Below are 11,148 nucleotides of genomic sequence, written 5' to 3' on the forward strand. Positions count from 1 at the left end.
GTGAGCAAGATAATAGCATTGGTCAGATCAAAGAATATAATGGTGTAGGCTCAAGGAAAACCCAGAGTAAGACACCGCTACGAAAAGCTTTGGTTCTGAGTTTGATTTGACAATAGCCCATGCTCAAATCAAAGTTGAACAAGATAATATATGCAACAATTGATCACACAAATCAACCGATGGCAATATCATCTTTCTTCAAGACTCTCACAACAGAAAGATATCCCTTTTAAATGAGCTGAGTTTAGGCGAAGCTTTTATCTTCCAACTCTCCATGTTGTTGTTTAGCTTAACCAACTAGCTCGGGGTATCCAATACGGATTCTTGGAGAAGGGGTTGGTTTATAGAAAAACCAACTTGATCACGAGCTCTATCATAACAGTCAGGAAACAACCTGGTAATACTTCCAAGAAGATATTTGGAAAATCACGAACCACCGATATATTATTAAGCTCGGGAACAATCTCGCTTCTCAGGGCAAGATGATGTGATCAATAGAGCGAGGGATTGACACAATCCTAACCCATCGATCGAAAAGGTGCACCATGAAACATGGACTAGGTAGCACACTCAATCTTAGGATGACGATTCAATCACCATCACCATAAGAGTGAAATTATTGTCCATTAGCTACCAAGCAACAACATTGCTAGGAGTATTAATTTCACACATCATGGTTCACTTGCCGATATTCCGGTTACAACTAACACGAAAACCGAGGGATGAACAATGATAGCGAGAAGTATCGCTACATCAAGAGCTCATAAGAGATGGTGCAATTCTCATAACACTCTTGACAAAAAGAGGGTAATACTCCAAGATAGAACAGAACAAAAGCTGGTTTAGCATTTCGATCTGCGGAATACAACTACTTTGTCCCAATCCAAGAAATGGATGTGGTACTGGAGTTTGCTTCTCCCAGTCATTCGAGAATAGAACAACTTGACAAACCACAGGAATAAAAGACATTGATAACAAGAATGCACAATTACTCTTGACTATCCTTTCAATGATGAAGGTCAAAATACAACTAGATAGGGACAACTCAAGAGCACATGATTTCTTGAGTTATGGATGCATGGATTAGAATGTCGAACGGGTTCAACATAATTCTTCCAGATAACCCATGCAGAAAGGCGGAGTTGACAGAGTCACAATATGGAGTGGGGAACTCATCACGAGCACTCTTATTATGATCTTTAGTTCACGAAGAACTTTTGACAGAGATGGTCCATGGTATTGGAAGAATGATATACCACGCACCTTGAGGATTACAACAAGGTTGCTAATCATTCTAGAGGAACTAGCAACACTATCAACAGAGATAAGCAGAATGATCATTGGATTCAGAGACCCAGAAATAGAGTACCTACAAGCTATTTAACATCACGAGATGTTTTTCGAAAATGATGGCCAGAACTATCACACTGGAAGACATACCACACATCTGGACTATTGGGTAGTTTTCGGAGTAACATGTTTTCCTAATACTTCAACAAAACATCGAGGTAATAATGTACCTCAACACAATTATTAGTGTGCTTTGTCCGGCCAAAAGACATTGGGAAAAAGGAAGGAATTTGTAATCGCATCAGACTATTTGGGAACTTTGGAAAACTCGGACAGCATAATGGCTTTACGGGCATGTAATATGAGGCAACCTGCAAGAAAACTAACAACATAACGATTGAATTCTTATGGAGACACTGATCCTTGAAGATATCAACTTTCCTATAAGTCTCCAACATAGTAACTCGTCATCCTAATGAATAGATGGGAAAGCCTAATTCTTAAACCCTGTAGAATAAAGAAGAGGGTGACTCAGAATAAGAATGACACAAGGAAAGGAGTAAAAGAGCCTTACGTTCCCTTCCACAAACAATTCCCTTATATAACTAAAGAGTTGCTAGACACAACATCGAACAGTTTGGCTTGGTTATCCTACAGGCAGTCAAGCTTTGATACCAAAGCTGTCGGGACCCCGATCCTAGGTCATAAGAACCCAGCCTGTAACACATCACATCACTTTGCGGCCTCACGCACGGTAAACTCCACGGCTGCCACCTTACCTTGGCCGGGACCATTTGCGTCTTTTGGCTCACGTATATGAATATGTTGCTAGCGTTCAAACGACAAAGAACCCGGGTCGACATGACTAGTTATAAACCCAAGCGGTACATCCGTACAGGGACAGGCATACATAACCCAGCAAAGCAGGTGTCGGTCATCAGCGTGTGTAGACGAGTCGTAGCAAGCTACAAGGACTCCATTACACCGCATGACATTTCCCCGAGGGGACAGACACAGCAGCAAAGAAGGATACACGTCGGTCAATCAATGTGTCTAGAGCAGTAGCAAGCTACCAGGGATCGATAGAAGCACAAAGAGGCATTTCCCTGTAAAGAGTACTACTAAAGGCACACAACTAGGTGTCGAATCCCACACATATAATGCATTTCAAACATACACACATTATGCACGATATGTGTAGATACAACATGGCATCACAACATAACTCTATGACTCAAGCATTTATTAAAGACTCATAAGAATCAACATAGTGTGATATTACAAACAGGGGTCTCGTGACCCGACACTCAAGTCATACAAACAACAAGCGGAAGCAAATCATGTCTGGGTACAGACATCTACTAAAAGTGGCTGGAAGAGCCTAAAAAGCTACTACGACCCTACCAAAGGAGCCAGACCTCTGTCTGGGATTCCCAAGCTATTCCGGTCAACATCGAACACATCGCGTAAAACCTTTTAATGAGTCTAAGTCTTCTCTGCAAAAACATAAATAAAGCAACCGTGAGTACAAAGGTACTCAGCAAGTCTTACATCAGAACTATCTACATATGCACCATGTTTCAATGAAAGGATTGTGGGGTTTGATTGCAGCAAGCCAGCTTTGACTCTTGGCTAACATGTACTACGACTACAAGTTCTTTCTTTGAGGTGGGATAGCGCACACGAGTCCACATATTCACCAATTCAATACACCACTATGGATCCAATCTCGTCTCCCTACGAGAAGGCCTTCCATAGCACTCACACTTATCTTGCATGTTTTAAAGTATCCATTTAAGTTGTCTATGTACCACGTAATGTTTCCAAGTAGTCCATATCCGAGGACGCGGCTATTCGAATAGATTGAGTCACCGTGCAGGGGTATACTTCTTCACACATGCTCCCACCACTTAGCACCATATGCACGTCATGCATCTCGGCAACCTTCAAGCGGAAGCACTGGCGTGGGTGTCGGCCACGACCGTTAACCACACAAGACCCTAGTCCAGGTTTATCGCCTATTTGAGACTGAACCCGCAAGGAAGTCCGGTCGAGGTTTCCTCTACGGCCCCAAACGATGCGCGCAGGGTTCCGAAGCCCACCATCCGGGTGCCACTTGGTACACCGTGCCACTGTGTATCTACCGTAGTGAAGCCTACCCCGTCGGGCAGAGCTAAACATGGCCGCCAACACTTTTCCTACAAACACCAGAAACTAATTGCAACTCCTGGACAGGGATCTAGGCAATTAATAAGCCGAGCGGGGTCGTATTTCAGGGCCCAATGAATGGTAGTATCTTGTCTTGCATAACACACAGAACTCAGTTCTTAAGGACGGTCCCAATGAGACAACCCGCCATGTACTCCTACATGGCCTCTCATCGCTACCTTTACCAAAACAGATTCACACCTTTACTCTCACACTATAGGACATGAACACAACCATTCCGATACATCATTCAGATGGATCAGACCCGACACGACTCTAAGCATAGCAGGCATTGTAAACAAGCATGGATGAGGAAGCACAACAAGGCTCAAGCAGTTGCTACTCATGCTAAGTGGTTTCAACTATTTACTATGACAAAATCAGGTCATGCAAAGGAATGGTTTCAACTACCGATAACCTGTACAGTTGAATCGTGTTTGTCCTAATGCAGTAAAAGAGAGCAGGAGCGAGAGAGTGGGTTTAGTTCAATATGCTCAAGGGGGGTTTGCTTGCTTGACACGTCTGAAGATAGCAATGAGTCTTCATCAATGTCAATGATCACATCATCGGAAACATCGTTTACCGAGAGGGAACAACACCGGCGAACAAGAAAGAACAACATTACTTCACGGAAATGCAACACTATGATGCATGCTCAAGACATGAAATGAAAGGTGGCAGGGCTAATGTGGTTATCATTTCTTAAGTTGAAGTTGGTTTGAATTAGGATCCAAACATCACTTCAAGCCGGGTATCTTTCCAAGTACCCTTATAATTGATTCGTCCTGATGCTCATAACAAATTGTTCCAACATGTATGGACTTAGTATTTTCAGGTACTGATTTGCATTGACCAATGTTTGGTCATAACAATTGAAGTGGAATTCAAATAAGTATCAAATTCCATCTCCAAACTATTTATTAAATTTACCCTATTCATCATTTTTCCTATTTGGTGTTGTTAACTTTTTCAAACATGCATGAAAGTGCCATAATCGGATTATTTGGATTTTTCTGATCCTTTTTCATATATAAATTATTTTCATTGGACTTACAGATTATTTTCTATGATTTTTAGAAGTTTTAGGAATTTTCTGGAATTATTTTATAAACAGAAATACTATTATTGCATCAGCACTGACATCAGCAGGCCAACTGGCCGGCCAGGTCAAACCTGACAGCCAGGGCCCACTAGTCAGTGACACAAGTGTTAAAAAGAGTTTAATTTTAATCTTTTATTCCTAATTAGGGTCTAGGCCCACTGTCAGTGAGTCATTAGATTAGTTAACCTATTTATTTAATTTTTCTGGTTAACTAAAACTTAACATGGGCTAGGCCCCACCTGTAGGTGACCCAGGGGGTCAACCCATGGTCAGCGGGGGTCGGCCTCAACGGTGTTGAGCCGCCGGCGCTGCCATGCACGGCGGAGCTCGCCGGAAAACTTCTTTCGTTGACCAAACGGCGCGCGGAGAGGCTCTACGGGAAGCTGGACGTGCGCCGCATCCGTTCCGACCAAGCCACGGGCCAAGAGGTGGCCGGAACGAGGCCGGCGACGACCTCGGGCGGTGGCCGGAGTCGGACATGGTGGAGGTTGGCGCTAGAGGGAAGGAACGGAGGGGGAGAGCATGGGAGGAGGCACAGGAGCTCACGGCGGTTCCGAAGGGGACAACAGCAACGGAGGAGAAGCTCGGGGCAGGGCGAATCGGCCTCGAGGTTGCCGGCGGCCGGAGATGGGGAAGACGGCGTAGCTGCGGCGACACAGGACCTCGGCCCTTCTGGCTTCACTCTGAGGACGAAGAGGAACACGACGGAGCTTCTGAGCCTCTCAGGTAGGCCGAAGGGGGTGCGGTTGCCGGGGTAGCAGTGAGCAACGGCGGCGAGCTTGCTCGGTGGTGGCGGAGAGGGAGCTAGGGGAGAGGAGAGACGTGTGCGAGGAGAGGAATGAGAGGAGGGCGCCTCGGGGCTTCTCAGCACGAGGAGATAGGGTCGGAGGGGTGCCTCCAGCGCGAAGCAGGAGGTGGTCGTGCCTCCTGTGCGCTCGCCACGCCCTCGTGCCTACTGGCACGAGGTTGAAGAAGGCGGTAGGGAGGTGAGCTGGGCCAGGCAAGGAACGCAGGTTAGTTTCCTTCTTTTTTTTCTTTTCATGTTTTGTTTTCTTTCTAACATTTTTTTTTATTTTATTTTGGCTCCAAACTAAAACAAGAAAAAGTGAAAATATTGTTGGGGTTTTAGTTGTAATATTTTCTACCACATATAAAAGATTCAACATTTTTGAGAAACTGAATTATTTGAAATCAAATATATAGTTGATTTTAGTGACTTTTATATTTAAAATAAAATGCCCAAATGTATTTTGAAAATATATAGCACCCTTGATATTTTCTTTCCAACATTTATCAAAATTGATGGACTTTTATGAGAACCATTTTGGTTCATTAATTTGTCACCACTTTGGATTGTTTTTTAATATAGACTATGTTGGGGTTTTGCTTTGATTTCACTTCTTTCTTGGGTTCAATTCATTTTCTTAGAATGCAAAGAAAGAAAAACATGAGCTCAAACTTGCTAAGCTCTACTAGGGATTTCAGGGATGTGAAAACCGTCGCTGGTGATGCACCGGATATTGGCCGTTGTTCGGCTGCGAGCCACCCTGAGCCCCCGGTTCGGGGAAACCGCCGAAGGGGTTCTGACGTTGATTGGGCGCGCTGAACTGTTCCTGCCGTTGGTCCGGGTCACCGCTTTGCCCCTTTTTGATCGCCTCCGCCCGAAACTCCCGCATCACATAACAGACCTCCCAGGAATGAGTCGCCGGTCCATCTGCCATGGCGTGGTGCGGGCAAGGGCCCTTGAGTAACTCATTATAGTTGCGCGGCTTTTTGCCACTGTATCTCGTGGTTTTCTTCTGGCGTTGGTTGCCATTATTGGTGTTGGTGTTGGCGACTAAGTCCGAAGATTCTTCCTGCTGCCTTCTCTTGCTATTCGCTCCCTGATTGTGGCGGGCGCGTCCCTGGAACCAGGTATGATTTTTGGATGACTCGCCCTTCCTTGGCGAGTTAGTTTTACCATCCTCGCCGGGATCTTTGGTGTCGTCTGCCTCAACGTACCTAGTGAGGGTATCCATTAGCTCCCCCATGTCTTGGACCTTTCGTTTGAGTCGCCCCAACTTCTGCACCGAAGGTTCGTAGTGGCAATTCTGCTCGAGGATCAGCACAGCCTGAGCCGCCGTAATACTGTCTGACGAGTGAATGATTTCCGCGACCCGCCGCGACCAGTGGTGGGCCGACTCATCGGGGCATTGAACTGAGTGATGTAGATCGACAATTGTCATTGGACGTTTGCAGGTTCCTCGGAAGTTTTTAATGCAATGCTCTTTCAATTCATCCCAAGTCTGGATGGAGTTGGGAGGTAAGTTTTTTAACCAAGTACGCGTCGTTCCTTCGAGCATCATTGTGAAGTATCTGGCGCAAACTGCTTCGTTTACGTCGAGCATGTCCATGGCGATTTCATATCTCTCGACCCACGATGCCGGCTCAAGGTCCGGAGTGTAGTTAGGCACCTTTCTTGGCCCTTTAAAATCCTTGGGCATTCGCTCGTTGCGAAGTGCGGGGGCCAAGCACGGCACCCCCACTCGTCCTCCGCCCCCGACAAGAGGGGCTGGGGCGACTTGGATGTCCGGATGATCCTGGCCTGGCGGGTCTTGATGATCAGGTGAGTTGTCCTGGGGGATGAGCCGCGGTCCGCTGGTTATAGCGGGCTGGTCCTCTGGCCGACTCCTGGTGTGGCTTGCCTGGGGAGTGGAATGCAGCCTATCTAGGCTATATGAGAACTGGGCATTTTGAACAACTGCCGTCTTCAACATCTCAATGGCGTTCCTCGCCTCTATCTCGGCAGGAGTGTTGCCGTGAATCGGAAGGGATTCCAAATGGCGAGTTGCGGCAAGGACGTTGTCCACCGGGTTGGAAAAGTGACCTTGAGGTGTCCGGAATCGGAGGACGCGATCCACAACTGGCTGGAGCGGTGGGTTAGGTGGCTGGCCCGGCCCTCCCCCCGGGGCGGCTCCCGTCCCGGGAGTTCGCGGAGTGTCGAACAGGCGGGTCGGGTTGAGATCAGGGGGCAGGCGACCCTGGTGCCTCCGCTGATGGACGACGTCAGATGCGCGCTGGTGCCTTTCGAGCCGCCAGTTGTCAGTATTTAAGCGAGCTATCTCAGCGGTAATTTGAGCTTGCCGGGTCTCGATCCTGGCGGACTCCACCTCGGCATCCCGTTGAGCCTTTGCCACGCCTTCTCTTAGTTTCGTCAATTCCGTGTTCACCGCCTCCTGGTTTTCCGGCGTGATGGGGGTCGCCATGAGCCTTGTAATTTCCGCTGCTAACTCCACCAAGATAGCGGTTGGGCTTCTAGACGCCTCGCCAGTTCCATCTCCGCCTGTCGGGTCTCGCGAGGGTTGAGTCGCCCCAGCCATGTAAACGGCAATCTGACGGCGAGTCTGGTCAAGAACTTCGGGGTCCATGGCCAGCGACAAGCCCCCAAGACAGCCCCCATGTAGAGACTGGATTGAATCCGAATCGCCCATGGACGGTTCGTCATCAGTGTTGACCGGCGTGGTTTCCTGGGTCGCTGAGTGTCCTCGTTCCTCAGATCCCTGCGTGAATCCAACAAAGACTGGGCGGGTTAGATTTGGCGTCATGACCGGGCGGACGTACCTGGTCGGCTCGACGACGTCGGAGGAGATGTCCGGCTCAGGCACGGGCGATCCAATCATGGCGATGAAAACGCTGATCTTGCCAAAGGGGACCTTGTAACCAGGTTCGATCGAATCCGCCTCGGGCCCCCATAGCAGGTTGTTGATGTAGTACTTCCCACGGTGGCTCCGAGTCATGAGCCCCGTCGCGTAGCTCCCAAACCCTGGTAGGGCTCCCTTTGAGAACTCAACTCCACCATGCGCAGGCCCCACGGTGGGCGTCAACTGTCGTGGTTTTGTCACGGCAGATGTCCTCGTGAAAGGACTTAGTATTGGAGCCATCGCACTTTGGTGGCGACTCAAAGGGGTTGAACGGGAGTGAGACGGAGATTTACCCACGTTCGGCCCCTCGTGAGGAGGTAAAAGCCTATGTCCTGCTTTGTGTTGTATTGATGGAGTTTCGATTACAAGGAGGGCGTAACTCGCCAGACCTAGCACTCGATGATTTCTAACCTGCCCTCTTCTTCCCTGGGACTCGCCTTTGTATACAGGTCGAGTCCCTAGGGTTTACAAGGGTCCTTTCCTTTATACAAATCGTGACTCTTACGATCTCTAAGTCACCACCTTTCCAAGGCTTGGAGACCTTCTCTATTATGGACTCTTTCCGGAAGTCGTAAACCGCCATACAACCTTCGGTCTTACAAGGACAAGGCCCGAACCATATTTTAGATGAATCGACAGCTTTGGTGACCCGGCCCAACTAGGGCGGGTTATCAACAGATAATATTCCCAAAAGAAAGTATCAAAGTATAAGATGTTGACGCTGCTGCCTCCATCCATGAGGACCTTGGAAAGGTGTACCTATTGGAAATATGCCCTGGAGGTAATAATAAAATGGTTATTATCATATTTCCTTGTTCATGATAATCGTCTATTGTTCATGCTATAATTGTATTAACAGGAAACAGTAATACATGTGTGAATAAATAGATCACAAAGTGTCCCTAGCAAGCCTCTAGTTGGCTAGCTCGTTGATCAATAGATGATCATGGTTTCCTCATCATGGACATTAGATGTTATCGACAATGGGATCACATCATTGGGAGAATGATGTGATGGACAAGACCCAATCCTAAGCATAGCACTAGATCGTATGGTTCGTACGCTAAAGCTTTTCTAATGTCAAGTGTATTTTCCTTCGACCGTGAGATTGTGCAACTCCCGGATACCATAGGAAGTGTTTTGGGTGTATCAAACATCACAACATAACTGGGTGACTATAAAGGTGCACTACGGGTAACTCTGAAAGTGTGTGTTGGGTTGGTACGAATCGAGATCGGGATTTCTCACTCCGTGTGACGGAGAGGTATCTCTGGGCCCATTCGGTAGAACATCATCATGAGCTCAATGTGACTAAGGAGTTAGTCATAGGATAACGTGCTACGGAACGAGTAAAGAGACTTAACGGTAACGAGATTGAACAAGGTATAGGTATACCGACGATCAAATCTCGCGCAAGTTCTATACCGATAGACAAAGGGAATTGTATATGGGATTGATTGAATCCTTGACATCGTGGTTCATCCGATGAGATGATCGTGGAACATGTGGGATCCACCATGGGTATCTAGATCCCGCTGATAGTTATTGGCCGGAGAGTGTCTCGGTCATGTCTGCATGCCTCCCGAACCCGTAGGGTCTACACGCTTAAGGTTCGATGATGCTGGGGTTATAGGGAATTGTTATACGAGGTTACCGAAGGATGTCTGGAGTCCCGGATGAGATCCCGGACGTCACTAGGAGCTCCGGAATGGTCCGAAGGTAAAGATTGATATATAAGATGGATGGGTTAGGACGCGAGAAATGTTTCGGGCGTCACCGGTAGCGTACCGGGACCACCGGAAATGGTTCCGGGGGTCCACCGGGAGAGGCCACAAGCCCCAAGAGGTAGCATGGGCCAAAAGGTGGAGGGCAACGAGCCCAAAGTGGGCTTGTGCACCTCCCACATAGAGTCCCAAGGCGCAGGAGGTGGAGAGGGGGGAAACCCTAAGCGATGGTGGGCCTAAGGCCCACCTAGGGGGGCGCCACCCCCTCCCCCTGCCCGGGCTGCCGCACCTCCCATCTGGGGGGCTGCCGCACCACCTAGGGTGGGAACCCTAGGGGTGGCACACCCCCCTCCCCTCCTCCTATATATAGAGAGGGTTTTGGGGCTGTTTTGCACACAGTTTTCCTCTCCCACGGTGCTTGGCGAAGCCCTGCCGGGACCTCGTCTCTCCATCGACACCATGCCATCGTGCTGCCGGAGATCTTCCCCAACCTCTCCCTCCTCCTTGCTGGATCAAGGTGCGGGAGACGTCACCGGGCTGCACGTGTGTTGAACGCGGAGGTGCCGTGGTTCGGCACTAGATCGGAATCACACTGCGATCTGAATCGCCGCGAGTACGACTCCATCAACCGCGTTCTAGCAACGCTTCCGCTTAGCGATCTTCAAAGGTATGAAGATGCACTCACCCCTCTCTCGTTGCTGGTTTCTCCATAGGAAGATCTGAATATGGCGTAGGAAAATTTTGAATTTGTGCTACGTTACCCTACAGTGGCATCCGAGCCAGGTTTTCTATGCGTAGATTATATGCACGAGTAGAACACAAAAGGTTGTGGGCGATGATTTGTCAATTGCTTGCCGCTACTAGTCTTATTCTTTTCCGGTGGTATTGTGGGATGAAGCGGCCCGGACCGACCTTACACGTACGCTTACGTGAGACTGGTTCCACTGACAGACATGCACACCGTGCATAAAGGTGGCTAGCGGGTGTCTGTCTCTCCCACTCTAGTGGGATTGGATTTGAGGAAAAGGGTCCTTATGAAGGGTAAATAGCTTTGGCATATCATCATTGTGGCTGTCACGTAGGTAATAAGGCGTTCTTGCTAGAAACCCAAATCAGCCACGTAAAACTTGCAACAACAATTAGA

This window comes from Hordeum vulgare, chromosome 4H (genome assembly GCF_904849725.1).
Source record: "Hordeum vulgare subsp. vulgare chromosome 4H, MorexV3_pseudomolecules_assembly, whole genome shotgun sequence".
NCBI lineage: Eukaryota > Viridiplantae > Streptophyta > Magnoliopsida > Poales > Poaceae > Hordeum > Hordeum vulgare.